Source organism: Phyllostomus hastatus, unplaced genomic scaffold, assembly GCF_019186645.2.
Source record: "Phyllostomus hastatus isolate PE091 unplaced genomic scaffold, TTU_PhHast_1.1 phas_contig_40, whole genome shotgun sequence".
In the NCBI taxonomy this organism is placed as follows: domain Eukaryota; kingdom Metazoa; phylum Chordata; class Mammalia; order Chiroptera; family Phyllostomidae; genus Phyllostomus; species Phyllostomus hastatus.
The window spans coordinates 46,404,944-46,432,027 of NW_025333872.1; the positions used below are offsets into that span (position 1 = coordinate 46,404,944).

At 33.0% G+C, this 27,084-nt stretch overlaps 1 long non-coding RNA gene across 1 annotated transcript; it reads left to right on the forward strand.

Moving 5' to 3' along the window:
- The first annotated feature begins 10,621 nt into the window (after positions 1 to 10,621).
- On the forward strand, positions 10,622 to 26,840 carry LOC123822052. The gene is made up of 3 exons (XR_006786203.1): positions 10,622 to 10,756; positions 22,319 to 22,468; positions 25,333 to 26,840. It is a non-coding gene; the product is annotated as an uncharacterized LOC123822052 (long non-coding RNA).
- Positions 26,841 to 27,084: the final 244 nt, after the last annotated feature.

The window sequence follows — 27,084 nt, forward strand, 5'->3', positions numbered from 1 at the left end:
AAATAAAGTTTTGTTGGGAACCGCCCTGACTGGTATCAGAGGCTGAAACCCCCGCCTAGCTAAGGCTAAGGGAACGCCCTTGGAACCGTAAGCCGGCAAGGAGATAAAAGCTTATCTTCCTGGCAGGAATGCTGCTTCTGCTGCTGAACCCCAAAAAGCTTGGTCGGTTAGCCAAAGACAGGTAAGATTCCCCACGGGGGGAACGACCCAAGCCAGGCATGATCACTTTGGGAGGCCCCCCAAAAGAAGGACTTGGGGGGCTGCAGCAAAAGGGGGTGATGGACCCTCACTCCTCAGCTTTGACAAAGTCTGAGTTCTCAGCGTCTGGAAGAAAATCTTATCTCTCGGTGGCGTTAGTTCCCGCGCTCCACCTAAGCCTGAAACAATGACAGGATAGTACAGCTCGGTACTGGGAAGTGCGGATTTCCTGGGGTGATCAGGCCTAAGAAAGAACATGTAAATTACTGTGAAACCTTCTTTGTTTAGAATGCTCTCAGTTGAATGAGAAGGGTCTTAGGAGGAAGTTAGTTTGTTCCTCAGTCTTACAGCTCTTTGACCCCCCAACTCAATAGACGGGCAGAGTTCTTTGTTTTCTATAGTTCCTTACTTCCCCTAATGAGTATTGTACTTTACCTGAGTTATTGTGTAGCATGAGCCCAATAAAAGCAGGTATGGACTGTAAATCGGGCGCTCCTCCCTAGAAGGGGGTGGCCATTTCGTCCCCTACTTCTCCACAGAAACTAGTTTGTCTCTGTGCATGTTTTTTCTCGCGTGTTTATCGTCGAGCCATCCACAGCGTTCCGTGGTCACTGCTGGCCGGTGACCCACGCGCAACAAAGTTTTATTGGAACAAGGTTGCATTAACTTGTTTACATATGGTCTGTGGCTGCCTTCATGCAGCAATGGCCAAAACGAATAGTTACGGCAGGAACATCCGGCCTGCCAAGATTTACAGAGTTGCTATTTGAGCCTTTATAAAAACTATTTGCAAGCTTCTGGTCTAGGTGACTTCTGGGATTGCCCTAAATTTTAAATTTGTACAACTGTAATTTAACAACAATAAAATAATTTTAAAAAATTATCTAGTTCTCTTTGATCAATACTGCAAAAAACTGATTAAGTACTTACTACTCATCAGACTCATGAATAAATGGCTTTAAAATATATTTAAAGGTATAATGATCCTCAACAATATCTTATATGTCAGTCTTAGTTGAGGAATACAGGTGCTATCAGTGGGTATCTGGACATACTAGGTAGCATCTTCTAAGAAACTATTGCCCAAGGAATGGGCATTAAGGAAATTCATCACTGAAGTAATTAGTGAGTAATAAGACTGGCAGGTAAAGCTTTCAAGCAAAAACAGAACTTGAATTTTAAGATAGAAAATGAATATATTGAATTATCTACTATTTTTCTCCTCCACCTGTAGCAAAGCACTGCTAAATATTATAACTCTGAACTTGAGTCCACAATGCCACCTCACAATCACATTCTTACAGTTAGTCAAACTGGAAATCTTAAATACAGATTTCATGTCTGCTGTTATAACTGGGGCATGTTAAAGGGCCTGAACTAACAAAGGCATAAGTGTAGCATGTATGTATATGTGTTTGTGTGTATGTGGGTATGTGTGTGTGTATGTAAAATTATATAATACATATATTTATACATATCTATATGCACACACACATTTGGCCCATTTGTAACTATTTAAATGTTTCTTAGCATTATTTCTCAAGGCTGAATTTCACACAAAGAAATAGAATGTCTTAAAAGTAGTCAAAAATAAAATACACAAAATGAACTCAGAGTAATAGTATGTCTTTTTAAAATTCTAGACAGGTGTGGAAAAATCAGCATTGCTAATTTCTCGTGAAATGATTTCTGTCTAAAACTGTTCCATGTTTTTCTCAAGGTAAATTCAGTAACTGGAGCCAGGATGACTATAAAGCTGGTAATTATTTGATATTTAAGCATTCCATTAAATACAATTGCTTGTTTTTCTATGTGTGTTCATTTTTCCCAATGACAGAAGAAAATACAGAGACACTGGGGGGATAACCCCTATTAGTCCAATGAAGAAAGACACTGGTGGAAAGATTTCTTTTCAATAGCATTATAAAAACTAAGTTATACTGTAAATAGAAAATGCTCTGCAAATATAACATACCAAACCATCAACATCATTTCTTTAGTACAGAAAAATAAAATGATATTGCTTCCTACAATCTGAAATTGCCATAAAGAGAATAAAGAAAAAGTGACATATGGAATAGAAAGTTTATAATGCTTACTCAAGTTCTTCAGTTTACTGGCCTAAATATTTTCTATATATTTTCTTCTGTCCTCCTCTACTTTGCATATATGATTTAAAGTCTTTTTTACTTATATAATCTTGTTTACCCAAGTTCTTTTCCAAAAATTTAGAACTTCACTACAAATAGCAAACATTTATGGAAAATTATTTTGAATTTGACCCAATAAAAACATATAGTCACTTTTGATCTAAGAAAGAGAATACTGACTTCACTAACAAATGTTTTTTTTTAAGTTTTATAGTTAACAAAGGCATGCCTTGTACATTCTAGGCACTATTCTAAGTTAGTTTATGAACAGTAAGTCAATTAATCATTTTGTTGCTATTAAAGGATGTAAATTCTGATTCATTACAAGTTCCTTCATTGTTTCTACAACAATAGATTATTATAATGAGATTTAATACATTTAAGTGCACCATAAAACTTTTGACATTTGCTTCCTTTCTGTTGACACATGTAGTTTTTCTTTAATAATTATTGAGTAGGATGAGAGCAAAGGACAAGAACATTTGGCTGTCAGTAGTTCTTTAGTATTGTCAATTATTTCGAAGGACCAATTTTTGGCTCATTATATAGATGATTGTAACAGGAGACCAATGGGTGATGCCAGAACAGATCAAAGTGCCCAAACTGGCTTCACATTTTCTAATTCTGAAACAAGTGTGGTAAAGTCTTGGACACCAGAAGAAAAATCTGTCAACTCCCTCACCAGCAGCTGTCACCTGCAGTTAATCTTTTTATTGCTATTTGCATATTCCCCATAACACCTCTCAGTCTCCCACACACTATGTCACCATCTGCCACCGCATTTTCCTGCATCCAGTAGATCTCTCCAAACACGGACCTGCCGGCCTTTTAGGTAAGTCAGGCATCACTAAGTCGGTGACGGCAATGTCCTTTGAAAATAAATGTAAATATTTTATAATTAAAGTAGTAATACTTGCCTACATTTTCTAAAGACTTGAGTGTTTTTTTTAAGTGGAGGTATATATGGATGGGGCTCACTGAATGCTAGAGCACATAGGAAAAGTATATCTGAATGGAGTACTTATAAAGAATAAGGGTAACTAGACTTTTTTTCTTCACAGGACCCCTGTGCCTAATGAGAGGCAGTAGAGAAGTGAATCAACCAATTTATACACAAATAGTCAATAATATAGTCAGTGTGGTGAAGCTTATTTGGTTCATCTCTCTTTTCATGAAAATTATACTTGTATTTCCAATGTGCTGTTAAATTTCATATGACTATTCTGACCCTTTTTTGTAGGGATACATACATTGTTTTTTCAGTAAAGCATTTGTCTTTTTGAGTAGCTGGGATCTCAGGATTGCTTTAGTTACTATAGCATAAACTAGCCTATTTTGACTAATACCATAAGTCAACCAGTAACTAAAGAGTTCATCTGTGCCCACTATTTCCATTATCTGCCTCCCATAATCAGAATTTTAATGGTCAGTCATTCCATTTTCTAGGTATTCTGCATGTCCACTTGTGTCTGGTTACTCTAATACCACTGAATCTTACTATTCTGTCAGTTTTGGAAAGGGTTTGGCTGCCTTCAGAGAAGGGTTAGTAGAAGGGAAAGAATACAGAGAATTTCATGTAAGTTTCCTTTAGCCTTTGAAGCTCAGCCAGAGAGCCACACTGGTAACCAAACAAGTTTCACTGGATGGAGTACTAGAGACTGCTGTCAGAGAACGGCGCTGCCTCATGTGACAAAAGAGGCAGAAGAAACAGAGGATTGATGTTAAAGTCTTGGGACCCACTTCCTCCACATTATGATCAGAAAATAAAATATAACCACAGATTGCACAGAAGACTAGTAAAAAGCAGAATTGTTTTCTGAAGACATTATTGAATTCTTTTCTTTCCTTTGAAAGGAAGTAAATACAGTAAATTTGGAAGAATTCCCAGACTGCACATCTGCCTGCCTAAATTGCACCTGAGAAGTAGGAACCGAACAGATGGGAGTGAAGAGAATTAGAGAACAGTTTCTTTTGATTTTATGTGCCTATAATCACAATACCTTACCCCTTCAAATAAAAGGTCTTTAGGTTGGCAGACAGTCTTGTAAATACAGACTGTAACACCTGTGTGTCAAACAAGTAGATACAGGTGCAATAGTAGGTTCCCTAGACAGACAAGACCAACTATGCTGAATTTGATGTATGCACAACACTCTAGCTTTCATTGCCTCTTCCTCTAAACAAGTCATTAACTACAGTATACAGAAATAATATTGGTGTTATTAAACTTGTGTTCTTTGCTGCATTGGAGGGGATAGCAGTCTCTCACCTTCAATTCCATGTCTTCTCTTGTTCTGCCCCTTCTTTTCTCCTAAGCCAGTTTAGACATCATTTTTTTAAAATTATGAGTCCCCTGAATGGAATGGAAACATTTCAAGCACATTTAGTGGTCAGTATTATTTTCTTCATTTCTAAAAATCTTCAATAACACTTAATGGATTTTGTGAGTTGAGCAGATAAAATATTCTAATAATCTTAATATTGTGGAACCTTTGCAAATAAGACTACAATGTCATAGTATTATCTACCTTCTAAAGAGGGCAGCAAGAATTGTGAACTTGGCATTTAAAAGAAAGAGAATGTAAAGAAATAATGTATCATGACACATAGTTCTTTTTTAGAATTATAGTGTGTATAAGTATTTATTAATGTTTAAGAAATTGAGTTTTACCACAACAGGGGAGATTAAATATCAAAGTGTGTTAGTAGAATTGTTAAAATATAAAATGCCTCATTATTGCAATGGATCAACAGTGTAAAATTGAGCTAAACAGGGATTAACATGAGGTAAGGCTGACAGTGAGTTAACTGACAATGGGAAATAATTTTTCAGCTTTGACTTGGATACCTGACCATTGTTCAACTTAATCATGTTTCATGGTATGGGTTAGCATTCATGGATCTTATGCATCTAATTTATTAGCTGAGTTTCTTTTTTTCTGTCTCTATATGGTCAATAGCCATTTTACGAAATATGCTGGAAATGTAAAGTGCAATGAGACCTGCCAAGAACAAATAATAATATTCTGATTTATTGTGACCATGAAATCTACCTTAAAAATAAGGAATAATGTTTAATAATTCTCTAAAAATTATGAAATATCATGTAATGATCACTTTAAATTAGATTGAACACATATATTATTCACATAAGATTTTATTTCTCTTTAATAATTTTTCAAAAATTAAATAGGCTTTTATACTTTTATATTGCATGATTATTGGACTTTCTACCAAAAATTTAAATTTCTTAAGTAAATGATTAAATTTAGACTAAAGATTTGGGTCCCTTGATCAGCATAGTTACAAAAAACTGATTTGACTGAACTTATGACACAGCAGAGCTTGCTTAATTGTCATTTGGAAGGAGTCTGCATGAATCAGACAGGTCACAGAAATTTTATTGCAGTTTACCACAGCTCATTTAAAATGCCCATGCTGTGAGGAGAAGAAAGACATGAAAGTACCAATCTTACCACTCTCCCTTATTACATGTTTATTAAATTTGATTGCATTAGATGAAGGCACAGCAAATCACACTGACAAGTTTCTTAGAAATCCCTTTGCACAGAAGTCATGGATATGTACAATATTCATTTTAATAGGATTCATTAAAAGTAGCTAAAACGTACATACTCGCACATATATACATACAGTTTAGAATAACCCTTTCTCCCTGTTTGCCTGTGACAATCCTGGTCTTTGCACTAAAAATTCTGTATCTCAGTAAATGCCCTATTTCTAGACAATTTGAGGTAGGCCATTACCATAAAACACACACATGCACACACTTAGTGCTGTCTGATCTCACTTTGCATATATAACTGCAGAGTACTCTACACTTTTGGCCAAGGCAGAAAATCAGAAATACACAATGAAAACATGACAAAACGTATTAAATAACAGTTTCCAAGAGATTGAATATCAGACAACAAAGGACACTGATTTTTGAGATACAGGAAACACGTCAGTTAAACCCAATGATTACCCAAGCTTATTGCCTTGAGAGAGTTTCGGGCTCTTGAAAAGCAAGGATAAATGTAAGCAGAGAATCCTTCAAAAATCAGCTTTCCTGCCTGGCTGGCATAGCTCAGTGGATTGAGCGTGGGCTGCGAACCAAAGCATCGCAGGTTCAATTCCCAGCCAGGGCACAAGCCTGCGTTGCAGGCCATGCAGACCATGACCCCCAGCAACCGCACATTGATGTTTCTCTCCTCTCTCTCTCTCTCTCTCTCTCTCTCTCTCTCTCTCTCTCTCTCTCTCTCTCTCTCTCTCTCTCTCTCTCTCTCTCACACTTCCCTCTTTAAAAATAAATAAATTTAAAAAATCAGCTTTCCTGAGTTTGAGGTTTCTCAACTGTACAAAATCACTCTGTGCCTAGTGTCCCATGGAGCTAACTTCCACATTCTTTCTATCTAGGGCTTTGATGGCATAAGCAACTGAAGCCCTTCCTGCCTCCTGTGCCATGAATGACAGAGTCCTTCTTATCTGACTCAGGGTCTTCTTGTGCCAACGTGTAGAAGACTGTGGCTAACTAGTAGGGTAAGATCCCAAGCCTTTCATATTTTTAGGCATAAAAAACAGTGAACAAATAAAAGTTTAGAAAGGACAGAGCATCAGATTTCATAGAAAAAATACTAATAGCACAATTTGTAAAAGAACAAATTAATAAATTGGGATTCATCAAAATGAAAAACTATTGCTGTTTAAAAACACTGTTAAGAGAGAACAGAGGCAAGCTTTGTACCAGGAGAAATGCATTTGCAAATTTTATATCTGATAAATTCTTGAATCCAGAATATATAAAGAATTGTTAAAGCTCAAGAATAGGAAAATAATCAACCCAATTAAAAATAGTAAAATATTGGAACAGATATTTCACCAGTGGAGACATACAGAGGATAAATATTTACATGAAAATATTCTGAACATCATTAGAAAAATACACATTAAACCTCAATGAGGTATAACATACCTGTCGGAACAGGAAAATTAAAAAAGACTGACTATACGAAGTATTGGCAAGGATATAAAGGAACTGGAACTCTCATATTCTGCTGGTGAAAATGTAAAAGGATACAACCACTTTGTAAAACATGCATCTAACATGTGATGCACTCATTTTACTCTGAGCTGTTTGCACTAGAGAAAAGATAGCATATATACTCATAAAAACTTGTACATGATATTCATAGCAGCTTTATTTGTAATATCCAGATTGGATAGAGTACATATGCCATTAACAGGTGAAGGAATAAACAAATTGTGGCCTGCTTGTATAATGGATAAATAAAATGGGATGAACTCTTTATTGATACAGTAATTTAAAGGATCAAACAATTTTTATATGCTGTAACATGAATGAATATCAAAATAATTGTGATCATTGAAAAAAGCAGATCAAAAATATAAAAATCAAATACTGTAGGACTATTAATTATGTTACATTAGTAAAACCTGTGACAGAGTGCAAGTAAGGGTCTAGGAATCTGAACAGGAAATCAATGAATGCTTTATCACCTTCAAAACAGGACTCATACAGCCAGATAACTCTCCCTACCAACATCAGAGAGATTAAATAACCTTCAAGAAATGGCCACAATATTTTGAAAATTTAGAATTTCCAGGATAATAGTTAATTACTCAGGAAATCCACTTTAAAAATATACCATTAGAAAAGATGAACCTATGGGTATAGCACTCACAGTCAGTGTTTTAAAGTTTCTCTGAAACTGTGTAGTCATAGTTTGTGATACATTCATGGAAAAATATCAGAAAAGGAAAAGAGAACTCAAAAAATTAAACATAATAAAATCATCTTAGAAAAAATAGAAAAAGAAAGCTCAAAACAGATTTATGTTTAGAAACTTCTGATTGGTATACTGAAAAAAATGTGAGATATTCCATCCATAAATAAGATTAGGATCCTTTAGTTAAGAAAACAAGATAAATGTCTTGAAACCTACACAGAAACGCAAATAAAGCTCACTGACACAAAAAACACAGACATAGTGTAAATGAGAACAAATATTTGATGTTTGGAGCAAGAACATATGATATCCAACTTTCAAGTGAGAAAGATCACAGACTAAAGAGAAATGATCTCATTAAATGAACAGTGAAGATTTTCTTAGCGCTTAACAATATGTCTCCAAATTCAAAGACTACACTTCTGGAAACAAGAATGATAAATGTAAAAACAAAACAAAAAGACTTAACATAGTCCTATGTCACCCTGAAATTTTACTACAAAGATAAATAGTAGATTGCTAAATCTGAAGGTCTAAGTCCCTACTTTAATTGATCTTTCATAAGTGTTTGGTCCCTGGTTCATTCCTTCTGTATATTTTTAAACTAGATTTTTAATTTTAGCTTTTTAAAAACAGCTATGTTGAAGTACAATTATCCATTTCATTTTCAGTATTCGCTTTTTAAAATCCAATGCCTTTAAAATGTTTACAGAGTGATGAAACCATCAACATTGTCTAAATTTAAAACATTGCCATCAAACAAAAAATGAACCTGTCCTAAATATTTCGCCTAAGATAAATTACACAACAGATATACTTTTGTGTCTGACTTTTTTTTACTTCACCTAGTGTTCAGAGGTTCACCCATGCTGTAGTAGGTATCATTACTTTGTTCTTTTTTATTTTAAAATAACATTCTGTTGTATGGGTATACAATATTTTGTTTGCCTATTCATTTTTTAAAACAATTGGGTTTTGTCCCCTCTTTGGCTTTTATAAATAATGCTTCCTTGACTATTTATGTACAGGTACTTGTATATGTTTGTTTTCATTTCTCTGGGAAAGATAACATAGAATTGAGAATGCTAGGTAATATGGTAATTTTATTTTTAACACTTTGAGGAACTTCCAAACTATTTTACAAAGTGTATAATTTTACATTCCCACAAGAGGAAAAAAGAAAAGAAATATACTATTAAACCATCTTTTATAATTACCAACATAATTACCTCTTCCTATATTCTTTTTTATTCAACACATTTTAATTACTGTTACAGGTCACTTCCTTTCAACCTGAAGAATTTCCTTTGCTACTTTTTGTAAAATAAGTCTGCATGTAAAAATTCTCAGGTTTTGTACAAATAGTAATGGATTTACTCTTCATTTCTGAAGAAGAGTTTTTCTGCATAGAGGATTCTTGGATGGCAGGTTGTTTTTTTTTTTTCTTTTCTTTGCTCCATTCTAGACTCTATTCTAGGTTTCTAGGATCCATTTTTTTTCTGATAAGAAGTTATAGGAAGTAGTTATTAATTTTATTGTGGTTCTTTTCTGACTGTTTAGTTGTTTATTTCTTGCTTCTTCTAAGGTAATATCTTTTTTTTTTTTTGCTTTCAACAATTTAATTATGATGTATCTCCGTATGGATATTTTTTTCTAAATCCTGCTTGAAGTTTTTTGTGCTTCTTGGGTATATAGATTAATATATGGGGGAAATTTTGGGAAGTATTCAGCTATTATTTTCTAAAATATTATTTCTTCCCAATTCTTTCTTTTTTCCTTTTTGGTTCTAACATGATGCAATTAACGGTGTCTATGTTTCTTTTAGTCTGTGTTCACTTGTATTTACTCTCTTTTTCAGACTATATGAACTTTATTGATCTATCTTCAAGGTCATTGATTATTTCCTTTGCCAGCATACATCACCTGTAACGTCCTAGGTAAAATTTTAATTCCATTTGTTATATTTTTCAAATCCAGAATTTCCATTTGTGTTTTTAAAAAATAAATCCTATCTCTTTATTAACATTGTCTACTTGATGATACTTCCCTTTAAATTACTTAAAAATGTATCATTCGATTCCATGACCATGCACAAAATTTTTATCTGAATAAATCTAAGTCAAAAACCTGGGCTCCTCAAAGGCATGTTTTGATTGCCTGTTCCTTTCCTGTGTACAGGCCACCTTTTCCTCCTTTGTACGTCACATAATATTTTGCTTAAAACTTAACATTTTATTTGCCATATTGTAGCAACTCTGACTCTTATTCCTTACTCCTCAGATCCTGTTATTGCTTTTCTTTTTTTCATTTGTTTACTCAGTGAACTTTCTGGAGTGATTCTGTGAAAGTTCTCTCTCCCATGGTGTACAGCCTCCGATGCTCAATTTATTTTCCTTATTTTAATTTTTAAACAGAGTTGCCTAATGTTCACTCATAGGTCAGCATAGATTAATGATCAACCACTAATCTTCAAGAGGTGTAGCTAAGAACCCTGATCCAGAGAGTTTTTCACCCTTTTCGACTGGATTGATGTGAAACTTGGGGACTGATTTCAAAGCTCAGGAAGTTTGCAAGTGTGTTCCACATTCATCCAGGACCTGGATGTACTTTCTTCATGAGGTCCTGACATGATGCACTAAATTTTAGAAGACACAATATGTAAGTTGAATATTCTAAATTGGTTTTCTTATAGACACCTGTGCCTAAACACAGCTTAGAAAATATTCCCATAGTCATGGCATTTCTAGAACTCATTTTGTGCACTAATAATGTTGAAGATATAGAAAATTTATTCTCTCACAGAATTCTATAAAGTGAAATTATCATATATATTGTATATATACAGTTGTGTCTTGAGGGTTCCGTATATTCCAAATATAACATTTTTGTCATATTGTTGTTTGAAAACATTTTCTGTCAGAATATAAGTTTTTTACTTTTAATAGAATTTTTCACAGAGCAAAAGTTTTTAATTTTGATGAAGTCCAATGTGTTTTTTTCACTTTATAGATTACACTTTTTATGCATTCTAAGTGTGCTTTGCCTAACCCTAGATCCCAAAGATATGTACTAATCCTGTGATCAAATTTAAGTTAATATTTGTGTATCTTATGTAATAGATTGTTTAGAATTGATGTTAATTTTCATTTCAAAGTTGGTAGAATTTGTCAGTAAAACAATCTGATATTTTCAGCTATGTTTGGAGAGTTTTAAATTTATGAATTAATTTTTTAGGTATAAGGCTATTCAATTCTCTGTTTTATATTATGTGAGTTGTAATATTTTTGAAAAATTCATCCATTAGATTTAAGTTTTCAAATTAATGTATGTATAGCTGTTCATAGTATTTATCTTATCTTTCTGAGGTCAGTTGGGTCCGTAGTGATATCCACTATATAATGTTTAGTGTTTGTGTTTTGTGTCTTCTCTTTTATTTTCTTTGTCAGTATAGCTAGGGTTTTGCCAACTTTACTGATCTTTTCCATGTGTTCAAAATCAATATAACTTTGTTTAAAATAAGCTTTCATATATAGAGAGAGATACACACATAAATTAGTACACAATCTTTTAGAATATCATCTATATAGTTACATTAGAGGAATGAAAGATAAGTTTGAAGCTTGAATATAGACATGCCTATATTCAGCAAGATTCTATTCCTTTACAATTTGGATAAATCTGAACTATCTAGACTGAAATTTTATTTTTGTTATTAACATGAAAATAAATGTTCTTGTCTTTAAGGTTTCATTCTCAGTGAAACTGTCACTGATCATTCGATTTAAAATTGTTACATTTACATGTCCCCTCCTCCCTACTTTTTTCATTATACTATTTACCTATCCTATTTGATCTATTTTAACTTTGTTGTTATCTGTCCCTCCTGACTAGAGTGTTACCTCCATGAAATAGGACTATGAAAATTAACTGAATAAACACCTAACAACAACATTTGACAACATCTTGCAGATAGTTTCACATGAACGTTTTCTAATGCAAGTTAAGATAAAAACACATGTATTTGTTTTTTTCTGGTTTGATTTTATACTGTGCATCTGTTTTGCCATAATTTCAATTGAAGGGCCCCAAGTGTAGTATACCTCATATGGTTAAGCTATGAGATAAACAAAATTTGATATGTTGTAATTTCAAGGCCCAACTCAAAGGACCTAAAATAGCTTCCATACCACACTTTTATCCACCTCTTTTATTAATTTTTCCCTCAGTAGCCCATTCACTATCATGCTGACACATAAATTTGGACTCACATTTCAAATTCCATGCTACATCCTTTCTACGAATATTAGAATCATATTTTCAATGGCCTCATTAAAACTTCAAATTCATATTCATTTTCTTCAAAACTGAGCTTATAATTTTGCTTTCCAATTACCCATTTTTTAATATTTCATCTTATGAAGATATCATCCACTTGCCTGTTTCATAAATAAGGTGGTCATCCTGTACCCTGTTATTGACCTTGTATTCAATGCACACTTGCTGCCCAGCATGTAACAGTGCGGCTCTCACATGTCCCTGCCCCCTCTTCCCATTTACGAAGTTCCTGTCACTCTTTACATCTGTTCAGAGTTACAGTTCAGTAGAAGTTTAAATAATAAATTCAGGCTCAAGACAACGCTTTTTCAGATTATGCTCCATAGATGGCTTCCTCTGTCATCCCGCCCGATTTCACTGAAGAACTACAAACACAGAGACATGCTCAGAGAAGCAAATCTCCGATTTGGTGTCCCATCACCTTGAACAAAACCTATATCAAAGGTCCATCCTTGCATTAGTTATCTGTCTTAGAGACACCTATAGTATCTGTATTTATTTTTTTGAAATGCGTTTGGAAATTTCTATTCACTGTATTAACCAGTCTGTGATTCTAATAGCATTTCAGGCATGACTGGAATAATGTAAGTGAACAAAAGGCAATATAGTAATATCAGATTTCCAGGCATGACTCTTGAGTTCTGTGTATAGGTGGTAATAAGAAACAATGAGAAGTTCAATACGCTCTGCACTGTTTGATATTTATCTATCAGGTATTGCAATGTGCTTCTGTTTCCCAAAAGATTGTATATAATAATTAGACTTGTGGTGAAGCACATCTTCCTAAATGACTACTCTGATTCTGTTGTAGGTCAAAATGCAGAGCTAGAGACTCTGTTCTGATAAAAAAAAAAAATATATATATAATATTCAATATGATATTAACTGCTTAAAGTGGTATACCTCTCTTGAGATCCCCACTTTTAATAACCTCCAGAATCATAGATAAAACTGAGGGAGTAATCATTACTGAAATGGATTTTCTGGCAGAATTAGACATCACCTCCAAGAATCAATAATCATTTGAAGCTAACAGGGTGATTAAATGACCTCCTTTTTATTGTACCTCATGTTGAGTTGCTTTTTAATCTTGATTTAGAGTCACTCTGCTAGAAACAAAGATAAACCGAGGACTGAGAACATTACAGCAGCAACATGAGGCCTATTCATTATGAAGGTTAAAGGCTCCTTTCCCTCAGTCAAGGCTTTTCTAGCTAATCAATGCATTCTAAAGGAAAATCTGAACACTCTAGGAGCAGACTGTGTAAATACCACCACCTAAGGCTACTTCTTCTTTTTAAAGATCTGCACCATTAGCTTTGTTATGGCAGGTGCTGTATTTTTTTAATATAATAATTTTCCATGCCAATGATGCTGAGGATATCTTTGTATTGGCTGATAATATTGTCATTAATTCTTTTCATCCATGCAGTTTATCCCTCCCATCTCTTTAAAGACAAAAAAGAAAGGACGGAAGGAAGGAAGAAAGACCTGTTTCAAGTAGGCAGCAAATTAATTCTAGCATCCAACTATTTTCTACCGTTTGTAGGAGGTGCAGTCAGTTACCAATTAGAGTTCTACATAGTTTACATTTCTAATTACTACATAAATGCCTGTACGGGCCAAAGGATTATTTTATACACACTCTGATAATGGAAACAGGGCAATTTGAAAATGAAATTTAATATGTTCATATGTTAAAAAAGTAAAATTTGAGAAATATAAACTTTGGAATTCAATAAAATTCAAAAGCAAAAATTGTTTTCTGTTTATTCCAAGGAAAGTTATATAGATAGCAAGATAGATAGATAGATAAATATAGTGGGTTCCCATGTGTACCCACAATGTGTGCACAGGGAAAAAAGAGATAAAGAAAACAAAAATAACTTTACTATGTCTTAGGCAGATATAATAAATATATTATTAAAATAATAAGATAAGTTATTAGGTAAACATTTATATATTTAAATATTATGTATATTATTAACCTAGTACCCTTATTTTTTCTGATTCTGAAAATAATGAGTTATTATTTACAAGTATTTCTTTCTTAAGCCTTGGTTTATTGCTAGATTGAACATTTTTAACTTCTTTAAAATATATATTGTATGTTTGAATGTATAAGTTAATATAACAGCAAGTTAGATACTACAATTATTAATTTCTCTGTAAAAATGTTTCAAAATATAACATAATTAATGAATAAATTAATTATTTTAAAAAGCCTTACTGCCAAAGAGTTTTGAAAGGGTTATTTACTAATAAAGAGATAATTTTCTAAATGTAGAAACTAGATATCATGAGCTTTAAAATTTTCACTACTGCTATGAGAGTCACAGAAATTGATTGTTTAAAATATTGTTTTAGAATTATAACTGCCTAATGTTTCTCTTCAAGTTCAAAATGTGATTGACTTTATTTAAGCTGGACAATTAACAATTAGAAAGGAAATATTCCACTAATAAGTTTTAGAATTTTGTTTATTTATTCCCACATCTATAACACTGTACAGTTTTGACAATAATAACCCAAAGATGCTCCGTACTTCTTAGGACACTTTATCAAGAGACACATCTGGAAATATACTCTAAGATGCCTGAAATAGTAATTCAAAAGAATTAATATTCACCCCAAAGTTCACAGCAGCTCTATTTATAATAGCCAAGTGCTGGATACAGCAGAAAGAAAGATGGAACTCCTCTACCTTTTGAGACAGCATGGATGGAACTGGGGAATATTATGCTAAGTGAAATAAGCCAGTCAGTGAAAGATAACTACCATATGATCTCACTTATAAAAGGAATCTAATGAACAAAATAAACTAATGAGAAAAATAGAACCAGAGACATGGAAACGTGGAACAGACAGACAGTGGCCAGAGGGAGGGGAAAGGAGGATTATGGTAGAAAGAAGGAGAAGGGACTAGTCAAAGAGCATGTATGAATGACCTATGGACATGGACAATGGTGTGGGGATAGATTGGGGAAGGGTGGGGGAGGAAAATGGGTCAGAGGAGGGCAAAGGGAGAAAAATTGGTGCAACCATAATAGAATAACAATTAAAAAATGGAGACATATGATGCCTGACTCTATCACTTTTTGTGATGCTAATTTTGATCATTGTGTCCCGATGTTGTTAGTTGGCTCTAGCCATATAAAATTCATTGTCAGCTTTGATCTAAGTGATTTAGCTGTCATAGATTATGATTATCATCATCCATTAATTTTTTTAGGGGTGAAAAAATGGTCATATTCTAATTCTATCATACCTTTCTCATTCATTATCTGGATTTTTACATTATTCTAGGTATCATGAAGTATAATTCACAGAAGAAATGCAGAATGAACCCTTGAATTATTATCATGTTTACCAATGTTTTAGGATTATAATTGGTTTCCAAAAATGTCAAGTGATAATATTTTTATTATAATTATATGAACATGTTCAATGTGTTTCAATCTATTGCATTTATTATTTTAGATGCTCATGTTGTCCCATCTTTGACTGAAGGCACATGTTAAAAGTCTGTTCTGTTTAATATGAGATCACTAGTCTTTATAATTTCCATGTTATCTTATATAATAAGATGTTCCAGGTCTATTCTGTACATATGCTGCTCCAGATTTGGAATCAGCTATTTATCCAAGGAATTGTGATTCCAGTTAATGAACTTATTTTACAGATCACAATCTGGAAAGTACACTTTCTCACTACTGTTGAAGTGTTTGTTTTTTCTAAGCTTTCAATAAACACAATAACAAGAACACATGCCTTTTTTTTAACACCATGACAGATTTGAAGCTATCAATATTGCGTCACTAAAAACAGAATTAAGAAAAGATACATTGTCATACAGTGGTGTGCAATGTTTTCATCATGCATGTACAATAGGTGTAAGAAACATCAATATCATAGGTATCAGAAAATGTAAAATAAAATAATTAGGAACTAATGAGTTGTTTTAGTATTTCTTACCTTCATTTTTAATATAATTTATATAATTATATGATTATATAATTTAATTTTTCAATGGAGGTATTTAACACTAGGCTCAAAAAATTACTGAAAATTCAACACCAGCTCAAATACACCACTCTTTTAGATATACATATGAAAAAATGAGACAATTGATGACAGATTACTAATTAGATTTTTCATGATCATTTAGGAATTATTATAATTTTTAGGTGTGCAAATAGTATTCTGATAATTTTACAAAATAGGCCTTGTCTTTTACTGATATATACTGAAAGTTTATATATGTTTGTAGGTATTGGTGATTGAGTCATATGTAATTAACATTTAAAATACTATTCTGACTCATCTCATTTACCTAAAACATTTTCAACAAAATGTGAAAAATATAATATATTGATTTTCCAAATTCCAGAGGTATACAAAACACAAAATGAGGTTCTCAAGTGTCTTATTATAAAAGTCTAGTACTCAAGCTTATAAACAATTAGCATGCTTTTGATAAAACTTTTTTTTGATAAAACATTTTAAATGTGTTTAGATTGTAGTGTGAGGAGAAACTAAATTCATCTAGGGAATTGGAAAGATATTCATGGAGAGGAGAGGCTTAATATACATATGTCAATTTGGCAGATGATAAATGGAGATAACATTTCACACAATAATCCTTGAGTGAAGAAATGGAATTTTGAAAATATGAATATTGGAAAATAGTAAAAGAGCAATTTGAGCTTAATGTTTCCTTTTTCCTTTGTATTCAATTTATTGGAGTGATACCGGTTAACAAAATTATTGAGGCTTTGGCTGTACAATTCTATACTACATTATATATATACTATATTGTGTATTCAACACCCCAAGTCAAGTCTTTGCCCATCACCATTTATCCCCCCCATACCTTTTTCTACCTGCCCCCATCCTACTCTCCCTGGCATTCCCCACACCATTGTCCATGTCCATGAGTTCTTTTCTATTTTTTCTTTTTTGAGATTACTGTTTCTTTCAAATTATATAGTGTATTGAAAATAAATGTATTTTGCACTGTGATTTGACATATTTTTTATTTTACTTTATATCAGTCAAGTTAGAGTTTTGGCCTATATTATTAAAATTATCAAGTATTCTTATTTAAAGCATAGTGTTATGTGCTTTAAATAAATCAGTGATGTCATTGAACTAAAAGGCAGCTATTGAAATGGCTTTCTATTAAGTAAATTATTCAAAGACCAGTTGAGATATAAGTGATGTGTTTCAGTAATAGAAAGGTACTTAGACATCCCATTATTGGGTTACTGACTGAGGAACATTTTAATCTCTGCTATCCAAAGTATTCTCAATCATGCTCTTTAAAGCATTTGGTCATTTGAACATCAAGTATAATTCAAGAAAAGGATGAGACCTAAAAAATTCATAATGAAACATCTTCTAAAAGACTATTAGAAGCCTCTGTTTCATTAATTTACTCCCTGATTTAGGGGCAACATTATCCTCCATCTTCAGGAGAAGGAGATCAGGTTTCAAAATATTAGTATCTGAAAGCACCTTTAGTTTACTTTCTGCCTAAATGTTAATTTATCTGGACATAAAATTTTAGGTAGGAAATTATTTTTTCTCAGACTTTTCAAAAAATTTCGCAGCTGATCTTTACCTTTCAATTCTGATATTATTACAAATCCATTGTAATTCTTGAGTTTTAATATAAGATCTTTTAGTATTCTTTCTGAAGGTTAAGAAGGTATTTTCCCCCTAGTATTCTAAAATTTCATAATGCCATATCATATTGGGGGCACTTTATACTTCCCTTTTCCAGGCAATCAGTAAGCTCTTTCAATCTGAGCACTTATTTCTTCCTATTACAATAAAATTTCTTGACTAATTTCCTTTATAAGATAAGACATCCTTTATCTTTGTAGCACTGACACTCAGAAGGATGACTGCTTAGCTGTTTGGACTGATTTTCAAATATTCTCTCCTCTTCTCTTTTTTGAGGGTGCTTTTGTAATTATTGTAATACTTGTTAGATCTTACTATTTTATATTTAATTTTAATGTCTTTTTCTAGATACATTTATAAATAAATAGAAGGATATATTTCCTTCTCTGTCCATGATGAGAGAGAGGGCTGGGGGGAGTGGGAGTGGAGGGGGAGAGAGGAACATGCAATATGTTGTGCTTCTGCTTTCCATCTGCCTTGGTCTTTGAGAATTTATGCCCAATGTAAATGTAGTGGGATTTCAAGGAAGAGTGGATGCAGACACATATTCAACCTGCCATGTTTAAACAAAAGGCACTGTCATACTGAACATATTCAAAACCACTTTCCTTGCCCACAACCTTATCTTTTATTGTCTTAATGTCTTATTTGTCCCATTTTACTATTTCATTTGTTCAGTTATTTCTGCTTTCGTCAGCATCCTTGCCAACAATACACAAAATATTTTTCGGACTCTGTACTCAAGACCATGGGTACTCCTTCATCCTACTTTTCTAACTACATATTTTTTCACTTCTCATATATTATTTTACTGACATTTTTATTTGCATTATGACATCTTTTATGTACAAAACTTTTAAATATCTACAACTTAAATAAAAATACTTAAATAAATGTCCTCCACAATAATCAATAGAATATTTGCAAGTACTTTTGAAGCCCCCCAAAATAGTCCATTCCTTTTTCCTTCAAAATTTAGCACTATCCTAAATTGTATGTTTACAACTCCTTTGCTAGAAATAACATTTGTTTCCATATGTTTTTATATAATAATGATGCGCTCTTTTGTGTCTTGATCCATTCACACATTATAATGAATTTGAAATCCATTCATGCTGATGAATTTAGCTAATTTTTGCTCATTACTGAGCTTAAAACACTGAGCTTTATCACTGAGTGATAAAAACAATTGAATTTTCAAATAATGGGTAATGACAAAGTTTAGTAACATTTTTTATTCCCATCCTATATAATCCCTTAAATTGATAGACTTTTTCAGAAAAATTTATATTAATTGAGTTATACTGATGGTATTCATCCTTGGGGTCTGATATTTTTTGCAGAGTCTCCTGTAAAACTCACTATTTTGAGGAGAAAGGGTAGAGCTCTAACCTTTATTGGCAACTCCCCATGCTAGATATTGCTGGGTTCTGCAGAGCCTCCCTAAATGAAAGGCAAGCCTGCATGTGCTTACTTGTTAGACTTTCTGATTTTCTTTTTTTTTTCATATGTGCAGAAGAAATTAAAATGATTTTTCTTAGCTCCTTTATCAACATGTAATTGTTTAGATAGTCCTTCAGAATATCCAGTCTGTTATATTGCAAGAAATAGAAGTTTGCTGTATTATGTATTGAATGAGATCAAGTAACAAGGCAAATAATTCTGACCAAAAAAAAAAAAAGAATTGGAATTTAAAAATTTCAATTTTTTCTCATTCTTTATTGGTGTTGTGTTACCAAGCATTACAGCAACAATAACAAAACAGCAATAATAAAAGAGATTTATCAAAATTTAAATATGTACATCCTTAATCCTCTATGCCTCATTTTTTTTGCCTGTATATGGATGTAATAGTATTAAGCGTGTGAGATTTTAGAAAAGTGTCCACTACTCATTTTTAACTAGTACTGAATCCATCATATGCCCAGATTTAAAGCATGTAAACTGAAATGCAGGATACTATAAATTTTTAAAAGCAGACATTGAAACATCTGCCTTGCTTTTTATTCTCTCAGTCTCACACTCTCTCATAAATACACACACAAAATCATATGTGCACTCTGGAATTCCTGGAGAAAGAAACTGAATTTCATAAAACAAAACTTGAAATTGCTTTAAAATAGCAACAGAATTATGTGCCAGTATTGCAATAAATTTAAATAATTAAATCCTTTAGAGCTAATCAACATTTGCAAAGGCTGAAAAGACATGTCCCTCAAAATCATAAAATAAAGGACAGCATTTAGAGTATACAAGCAGAGATGTAGACAAGCATTTCATTTAAAAAAAAAAACAAGAACAAAAACAAAAACAAAAACCTCAACATCTTTAGAAAATTCTTATCAGGGAAGTCTTTATGCTAAAGCTTATTCTTAATTATAGCTTGGCTCTTTGAATGTTTAGTATATAGCTGGGCCAATATATCATTCAAATGCCTGCTAAGTACCTACTATGCACCCAGCACAAAAGTAGCAGAATCAGGCAAGTCTGACATTTTGATTACTTGATCTGATTTTCTGTCACCTGTCTTTCTGGCTCCCCTAGAGAGAAAACCGGAAGGAGAGGCTCTGTCCCTTCAGGGAAATCTTAATGAGACCTAGCAGTTCAGATTGACAACCTAGAATAACACCTGGTTTTTAGTGCTCATCTTTTAGAATAAGCATTAGTCTTTTCTTTACATTACAAGACCTTTTTCTTCACTTTATAAGACCTTTTTATTCACTATTACATTTTTTATTTAATTGTTACATACTTTTACATGAAGAGAATGCTAAAAGTTTTTATTTTTCTCAGATGAATGATTGCAGTAGACTCTGGCCTCAATTATTAGCACAAATTTGTTAGCTCTGAAAATTGAAATGCAAACTTAAAAATCTTGTTTCCCTTCAAAATACTAACATTAACATGTTTTTTTTTTCAGTTTTCACTATTTAATTTCTTCAGAGTTAATCTTAAATTTTAGAAGGCACTTTTCATAGTATTTTTCTTTGGTTGCATTTCTTCTCTGCTCATCTTTGTTTCCTAATTATCTTATCTGATATTCTTCACTCATATGTTTGTGTTGCCACAATGGTAGGTTATTTTCCATTATTTGATACTATTAATGCTTATTTAATATATCATTACTCTGCTTATATAGTTTTGAGAATCAAGCTAGGATTCAGATCAGGTTTTGTACAATCTTCAAGCACAAAATAAAAATCTCTACTTGTAGCTGGTGTTGAAGTGTATCTCCAGGACAAATGACTGAAATTTCAAGCTTTGTGATCAAGAATGTAAAGGAAAGTTACCAGGTTATAAGATCAGAAGACATTAGAAGATTGGGGTGGGAGCTACATATTAAAACAACATAGAGGTTTCAATATCAACTATGGTTTCTTGGCAGGGAAGTATCTAGAGTTTGTGGTACCTGACGTCTATACAATTTGGGTGCCTTTTGAAAAAAGGAAAAGTATATTACTAATACAAAAATTGTGGGCCACTCCCAAGGCTTTGGAAAGGCACTATACTAATTAGTGACCTGAAAGCTTAAGCTTATGTGATTCATGATATATCTATCGGCTTCTGCTCTTGGATGAAATTTCTAGCTGGTGAGGGTAATTTTAGATTGAGTATATCATATCGTCTAGCTGGCATTACCTAATATATCCGATTGATGAGAAAGAAATCTCATACTAAAGTAAGTGCTGAGACTTCTTAAAATTGTTCTAAAAACACAAATTGTGGTAAATGCAGGCATTGGATTAAATTTACAGGTTATAAAATTAGCATATTTCTTTGTGGGAAACCAGGAAAAGTTAAGGTGGTAGACATGAGGCAAGAAGTGGAGCATAGGGTTGTAATGGGAAGATAGGACAACTGCAGTGTGGCACAAAAAGATACAAACACCATAAAAAATGATGGTGGTCTTGCATAAATTGTGTTAACAACTTAAGATATGTTTAAATGGTGATAAAAAATAACCTTTATGTAGGGCAGGCAAAAACTCCCAAATGCAAAACTAGTAGCAAAAGTACTGTCATTTTTAAATACAAAAATAATATGTCAAATGGTTTAGATTTAATGAGATGTCATTCACTTTATTATCAGATGAGTGTCTTAAGGGAAAACTAAAGAATATTTGTGTGGGCCATTTTCTTGGCCTATATTTGACCTCCTTTTTTTTTAATTTCAAATGTCACATTTTTCCACCCTTAGAAATGACAGATTCATCTTATAATGACTTAATCCGAGGGTTAGCAATTCTACGTAGAAAGAAGCATAAGTCCATGAAGAGAGAATAAATCAGGAAAAAAGAAATTTGTGAAAAAAGAAATGGTTGATATTATGAAAGTTATTCAGAAAATTGTGAGTATATCAAAGGGAAAAATAATTCTGTACCATGTCATGCAGTGAAGTGAAATAACAGTGTTATAAATGTGATTATGCTTCTTGAGATAACATTTACTTGATTATAAACTGACTTAAATATTATATTATCATTAGAAAGGCAATTTAAATTAAAATATATAAGAACTAGGCTTGGAAACAGATTGGTTGAGAATCTTAAAATACCAAGCCAAACTATGAAGTTATTGTGTATGTTTATGAAAATTTTGAACAATCATAATGCCTAAATCAAAATAGCAGATTAGGACAACAGATGGGCAATTTATGTCACAGACTGAATACCTAGCAATCACAAGCACCCACTTGGAAAACCAGGGAGAACTGATTTGATGCAACAACTGAATTATTCATTGTACATAATAGAATGGTGAACATTTATATTTTAATTGGAATTAGGAAAAAGAGACAAAAATAAAGTATTGTAGTGAAATAATTAAAATTAGCTTATAAAACCAAATTATTGAAAAGCTACATGAAATTTATCAGTTTCTGTTTATGGGGAAGTATTTATTCCATTTAGCTATTATAAAGTACTTTGCTAAAAGCATTGAATGTTTATACACCAGCTGTTTACTTAGGCTAGCTATTATAAAATCATATATTACATAGAAATATAAATATAAAAATATGTAAGTAGTAGTTTGTAACTACATTGTTCATTATGAATAAATTACACAAAATCGGATGCTCTGGGAGTATTGCCCATGTATAGGTCCAAATGTTAGTAAATATAATATTTATTTTCCTTTTGATTTTGAACCTCTGTTAAATTGACAAAAAAGAAAAACATCTTTTGTTAACTTTGTCAAATAATACACTAACATAAAATACAAATAGAGCAGAATTTATCACAAAGAGATTATTTTAAATGTCCAGGTTATTTCAAAGGTTAAATATTCTGTTGCTTCTCAAAAAGAAAAAGAAAAAAAATGCAACTTTGAAAAACATACTATTCCACTTAAAACTTTTATATTTTGTAAAACTTTTTATATATTGAGTAATACTTAATTAGCAGCAATTAATTTTGGCATAGAATAATGGCCTAACACAGTATTGAACCAAGACTCTAGTCCCAGTCTGTTACAGTGGGCACCAGGGGACGTATTGACCTTGAAAGCTTGTATTTATTTTCTGCAACATGCCAATGGCTTGTATGGTCTTATTTTATGTATATTTTATAGTCTATATGTCTTTATTATTCCTAAAAGTTTATAATTTAATATAATGGGAATATAACAGTTAAGGAAAAAGCAAGAATAAATAGTATCAGTGGTCAGAAGAACAGCAAAGCTTTAGTAGGATGCTACAGAAACATTATTAGAGACAATATTCCCCATATCCTGCAGGTGGCCTGAGATACTTGGAACACAGAAAGCCTAAATCCTTACTCTTCAAGTAAAGACATTATAAAGCAACAGGGAGCTTAAAATTCTTTCAAATCTTTCCAGAAACAACAAATTGAAAAATACAAATAGAAGAATATAAATTGGATAAGGATCTGTGTCTTAAATACCACCTTCTTGTATGTGTGATGTAAGATCATTATTGAAGTAGTTCTCCCCTCCCCCCCCCCTCCCCTCCCCTCCCCCTCCCTCCCCTCCCCCTCCCCTCCCCCTCCCCCCACTCTCCCCCTCCCCTCCCCTCCCTCTCTGCCTAAATACACACAGAGCTATTGCTAAACTTGTCTTCTTTCCTAGTGACAGCTTATGCTTAGTGGAACTTGTTTGCATTTTGATGTGTGCCAGTCAGCCCTAATTTTCAAAGGAATAAAGTGACAGCTTCTTCCTCTAGTGATAATTCAGGTTATTGATATGATTTGACTCCTTAGTTACATATGTTATGATAATACATAATGATTGAAACCCAATAAATTTCTTAAAGAATATGGAAGCAACAAGACCAAACAACTTATTTACAAAGTAATTATGCAAAATAAACTCTGTGTATTTGTGTGTATTAGTATTTATTGTGGCCAAGTTTATTATGAAATCCCCTATTTGGTAAGAAGATTGGAGGAAGAGCCCTAGGAATTTTAAAATATATATATGTTATGGTAACCTTTGAAAAATAAAGACTAAAAATAATAAATAGACAAAAATGTTACTAAAAGAAAATCTCTGATAGGAATGTTCACATTCATTGTACAAATGGTAAAATTTAAGGGCTACCAAACTCTAGGGAGATGATTATTTCAGGAAACAGAAACTAAGGTGTTCATGTTTCTGCCCACATGGGACATAATTTCATATTAGGGCCTAATCAGGGGGGATTCTTTGTGATAACTGGGAACAGAATTTGATGGTTTCTACTATCAAATTTTACTTGACCCAAATAATTTGGAATGCATTTACAGTGGAGATATGCAGGGCTATACACAGGAAAATGGAAAATATTTGTCTAGGTATTATTTGAATGCAATAGGAGGTTGCAAGTCTCTGTAGAAATACTAATGGTAGAGGCTTCTTACTGATACTGAACTTTGAGCAATTAAAGAAACAGGGCTTGAGAAATTCTGACAGAAAATAATAGTAAAATGATCCCAGGGTAAGGAAGCTTCTGTGAGCATAAGCTGCAAGAAATATCAGAAGGAATTAACAAAGAAGAGAGAAGAAAACAGAATGAATCTAAATGAACTAGTACTTTGTCACCTGTTAATTTATATTTACAGTTCTTCAGTGAGTAAGGAATTAGAATTTGTTTTTGGCCCACCTATTGCTTCTCGGATTGTTATATACTAGTTTCAGTAAGTTTTAGAGTAATATATATGGAACTCTCTTTTAATAATGAGTTCACCATTCTTTTTAACTCTTTCTTTTGTCCAGGTAAGGAATATTCAGCCAGTGAGAGCTGAAGGCAGGCCTGGAAATGTCAGCCCCCAGGGTTGCATTTTAATGACTTAGTTCTGGTGTTCACAGCTAGACTGTGGTGTGTTCCTGATGACATAAACTGTTCCGCACAACACTGACATCAGATGGGGCCACTCTGTGACTGTGATTGATCAAGATAAAAACAGGACCACTCTTCAATCAAGCTTCAGCACAAACAGAAACAAGAACTGTATCCAAACCACAAATATGCCAAGTAACCCCTGAGCTATCATGAGTGACTGGTGCTTCTTGAACAATTATTCCTTGAATTGAGCTTCCTTTTCCTTCCTTCTGGATGCATGCTTGTATACTACTGCTTCTTCCTGACCAGGTAGAATCCATAACAAAGAGTTTTTTCCTTGACCCCACTCCTAAATCACCTAATACAAACCCCAAATCCTAGGAGTCCCTTCTAACACCTTTTCTCCATGGTGTGAGATCACCAATATTGTAAGTTCAATAAATTAACATGGATGAGTTGAATCTGCATTGGTATTTGGCTAGAAGGTGCTGACAGATATCATAAAGAGAAAGTCATTAGAAATCACCCCTCGACCTGATGTCATATAATTGGGAATATTTTGCAATTTGTTGTAGTCAAAGTTCTCATCCCTCCAAGCGGCTTACCTATCATTTCTACACATATTATCTAGTATTTCATGGGTACATGGTTTTAATGGTTAATAGACCTAAACTGAGTTGATAATCTCCAGAGATCTGTGACTCCCTGCAATTCTCATATGTGAATGTGTACTCTTCCAAGTTAAGCCTTGCTGTGTTCTTGAAGAAATAATAGTCACTGATTTTTACAAAAAGATCCAAAAGAAAACTGAGGCTTTCTTTTTTAAAGATTTTATTTATTTTTTAGAGAGGGAAGGGAGGGAGATAGAGAGAGAAACATCAATGTGCGGTTGCTGGGGGTCATGGCCTGCAACCCAGGCATGTACCTTGACTGGGAATCGAACCTGCAACACTTTGGTTTGCAAGCCATGCTCAATCCACTGAGCTACACCAGCCAGGGCTAGAAAACTGAGCCTTTTGAAAGTACATGAAACTCACGTCAGTAAGTTCTGATGTAATACATTTTTCCCCCTCCCTGCAAACAATGCCTCATGAATAAAAAGTGATGGAACCTGTGTCTGCTTTCTACCCATGTGTTTTAGTGACTTATCTTTGGTAACCTATTTTCAAAATCTATGCAAAGCATTTGAGACACTGTAATTTGTCTTTTTCAACACCCACTTACGAGTTTATTTTTGATTCCATAGGTTATTTACAATTGCATGTTTATACAAGTTCAGAGAGGAACTGAAGCATAGACAAGCAACATGGCTTCACATGTAAGGGCACATAAGCTGGAGTAAGACTGCCAGGGTTTGAATGCCCCACTGACCGTGTACAATTAAGTGTAACTTCATTGAAGTTATTTTTCATCTCTGTACCTTAATGTGAAAATAAATATAGTATCTACCTGTTTTCGTTTCTTTGAAAACTAAATGAATTAATTTGTGCCAAACTGCAGAACTGTGCTAGCACATAGCAGGAACTGTTCTAGAGTATATTTCTGAACTACTTAATGTGTTTACACACATTTATGTGTACAGAATGTAGTATTGTAAAAAGTAAGAGACATCATATGTTCTTAAATAATTTTAGTTAGATTTATAGAAGATATAATTTATATACAGTAAATTTAGTCTCAATGTG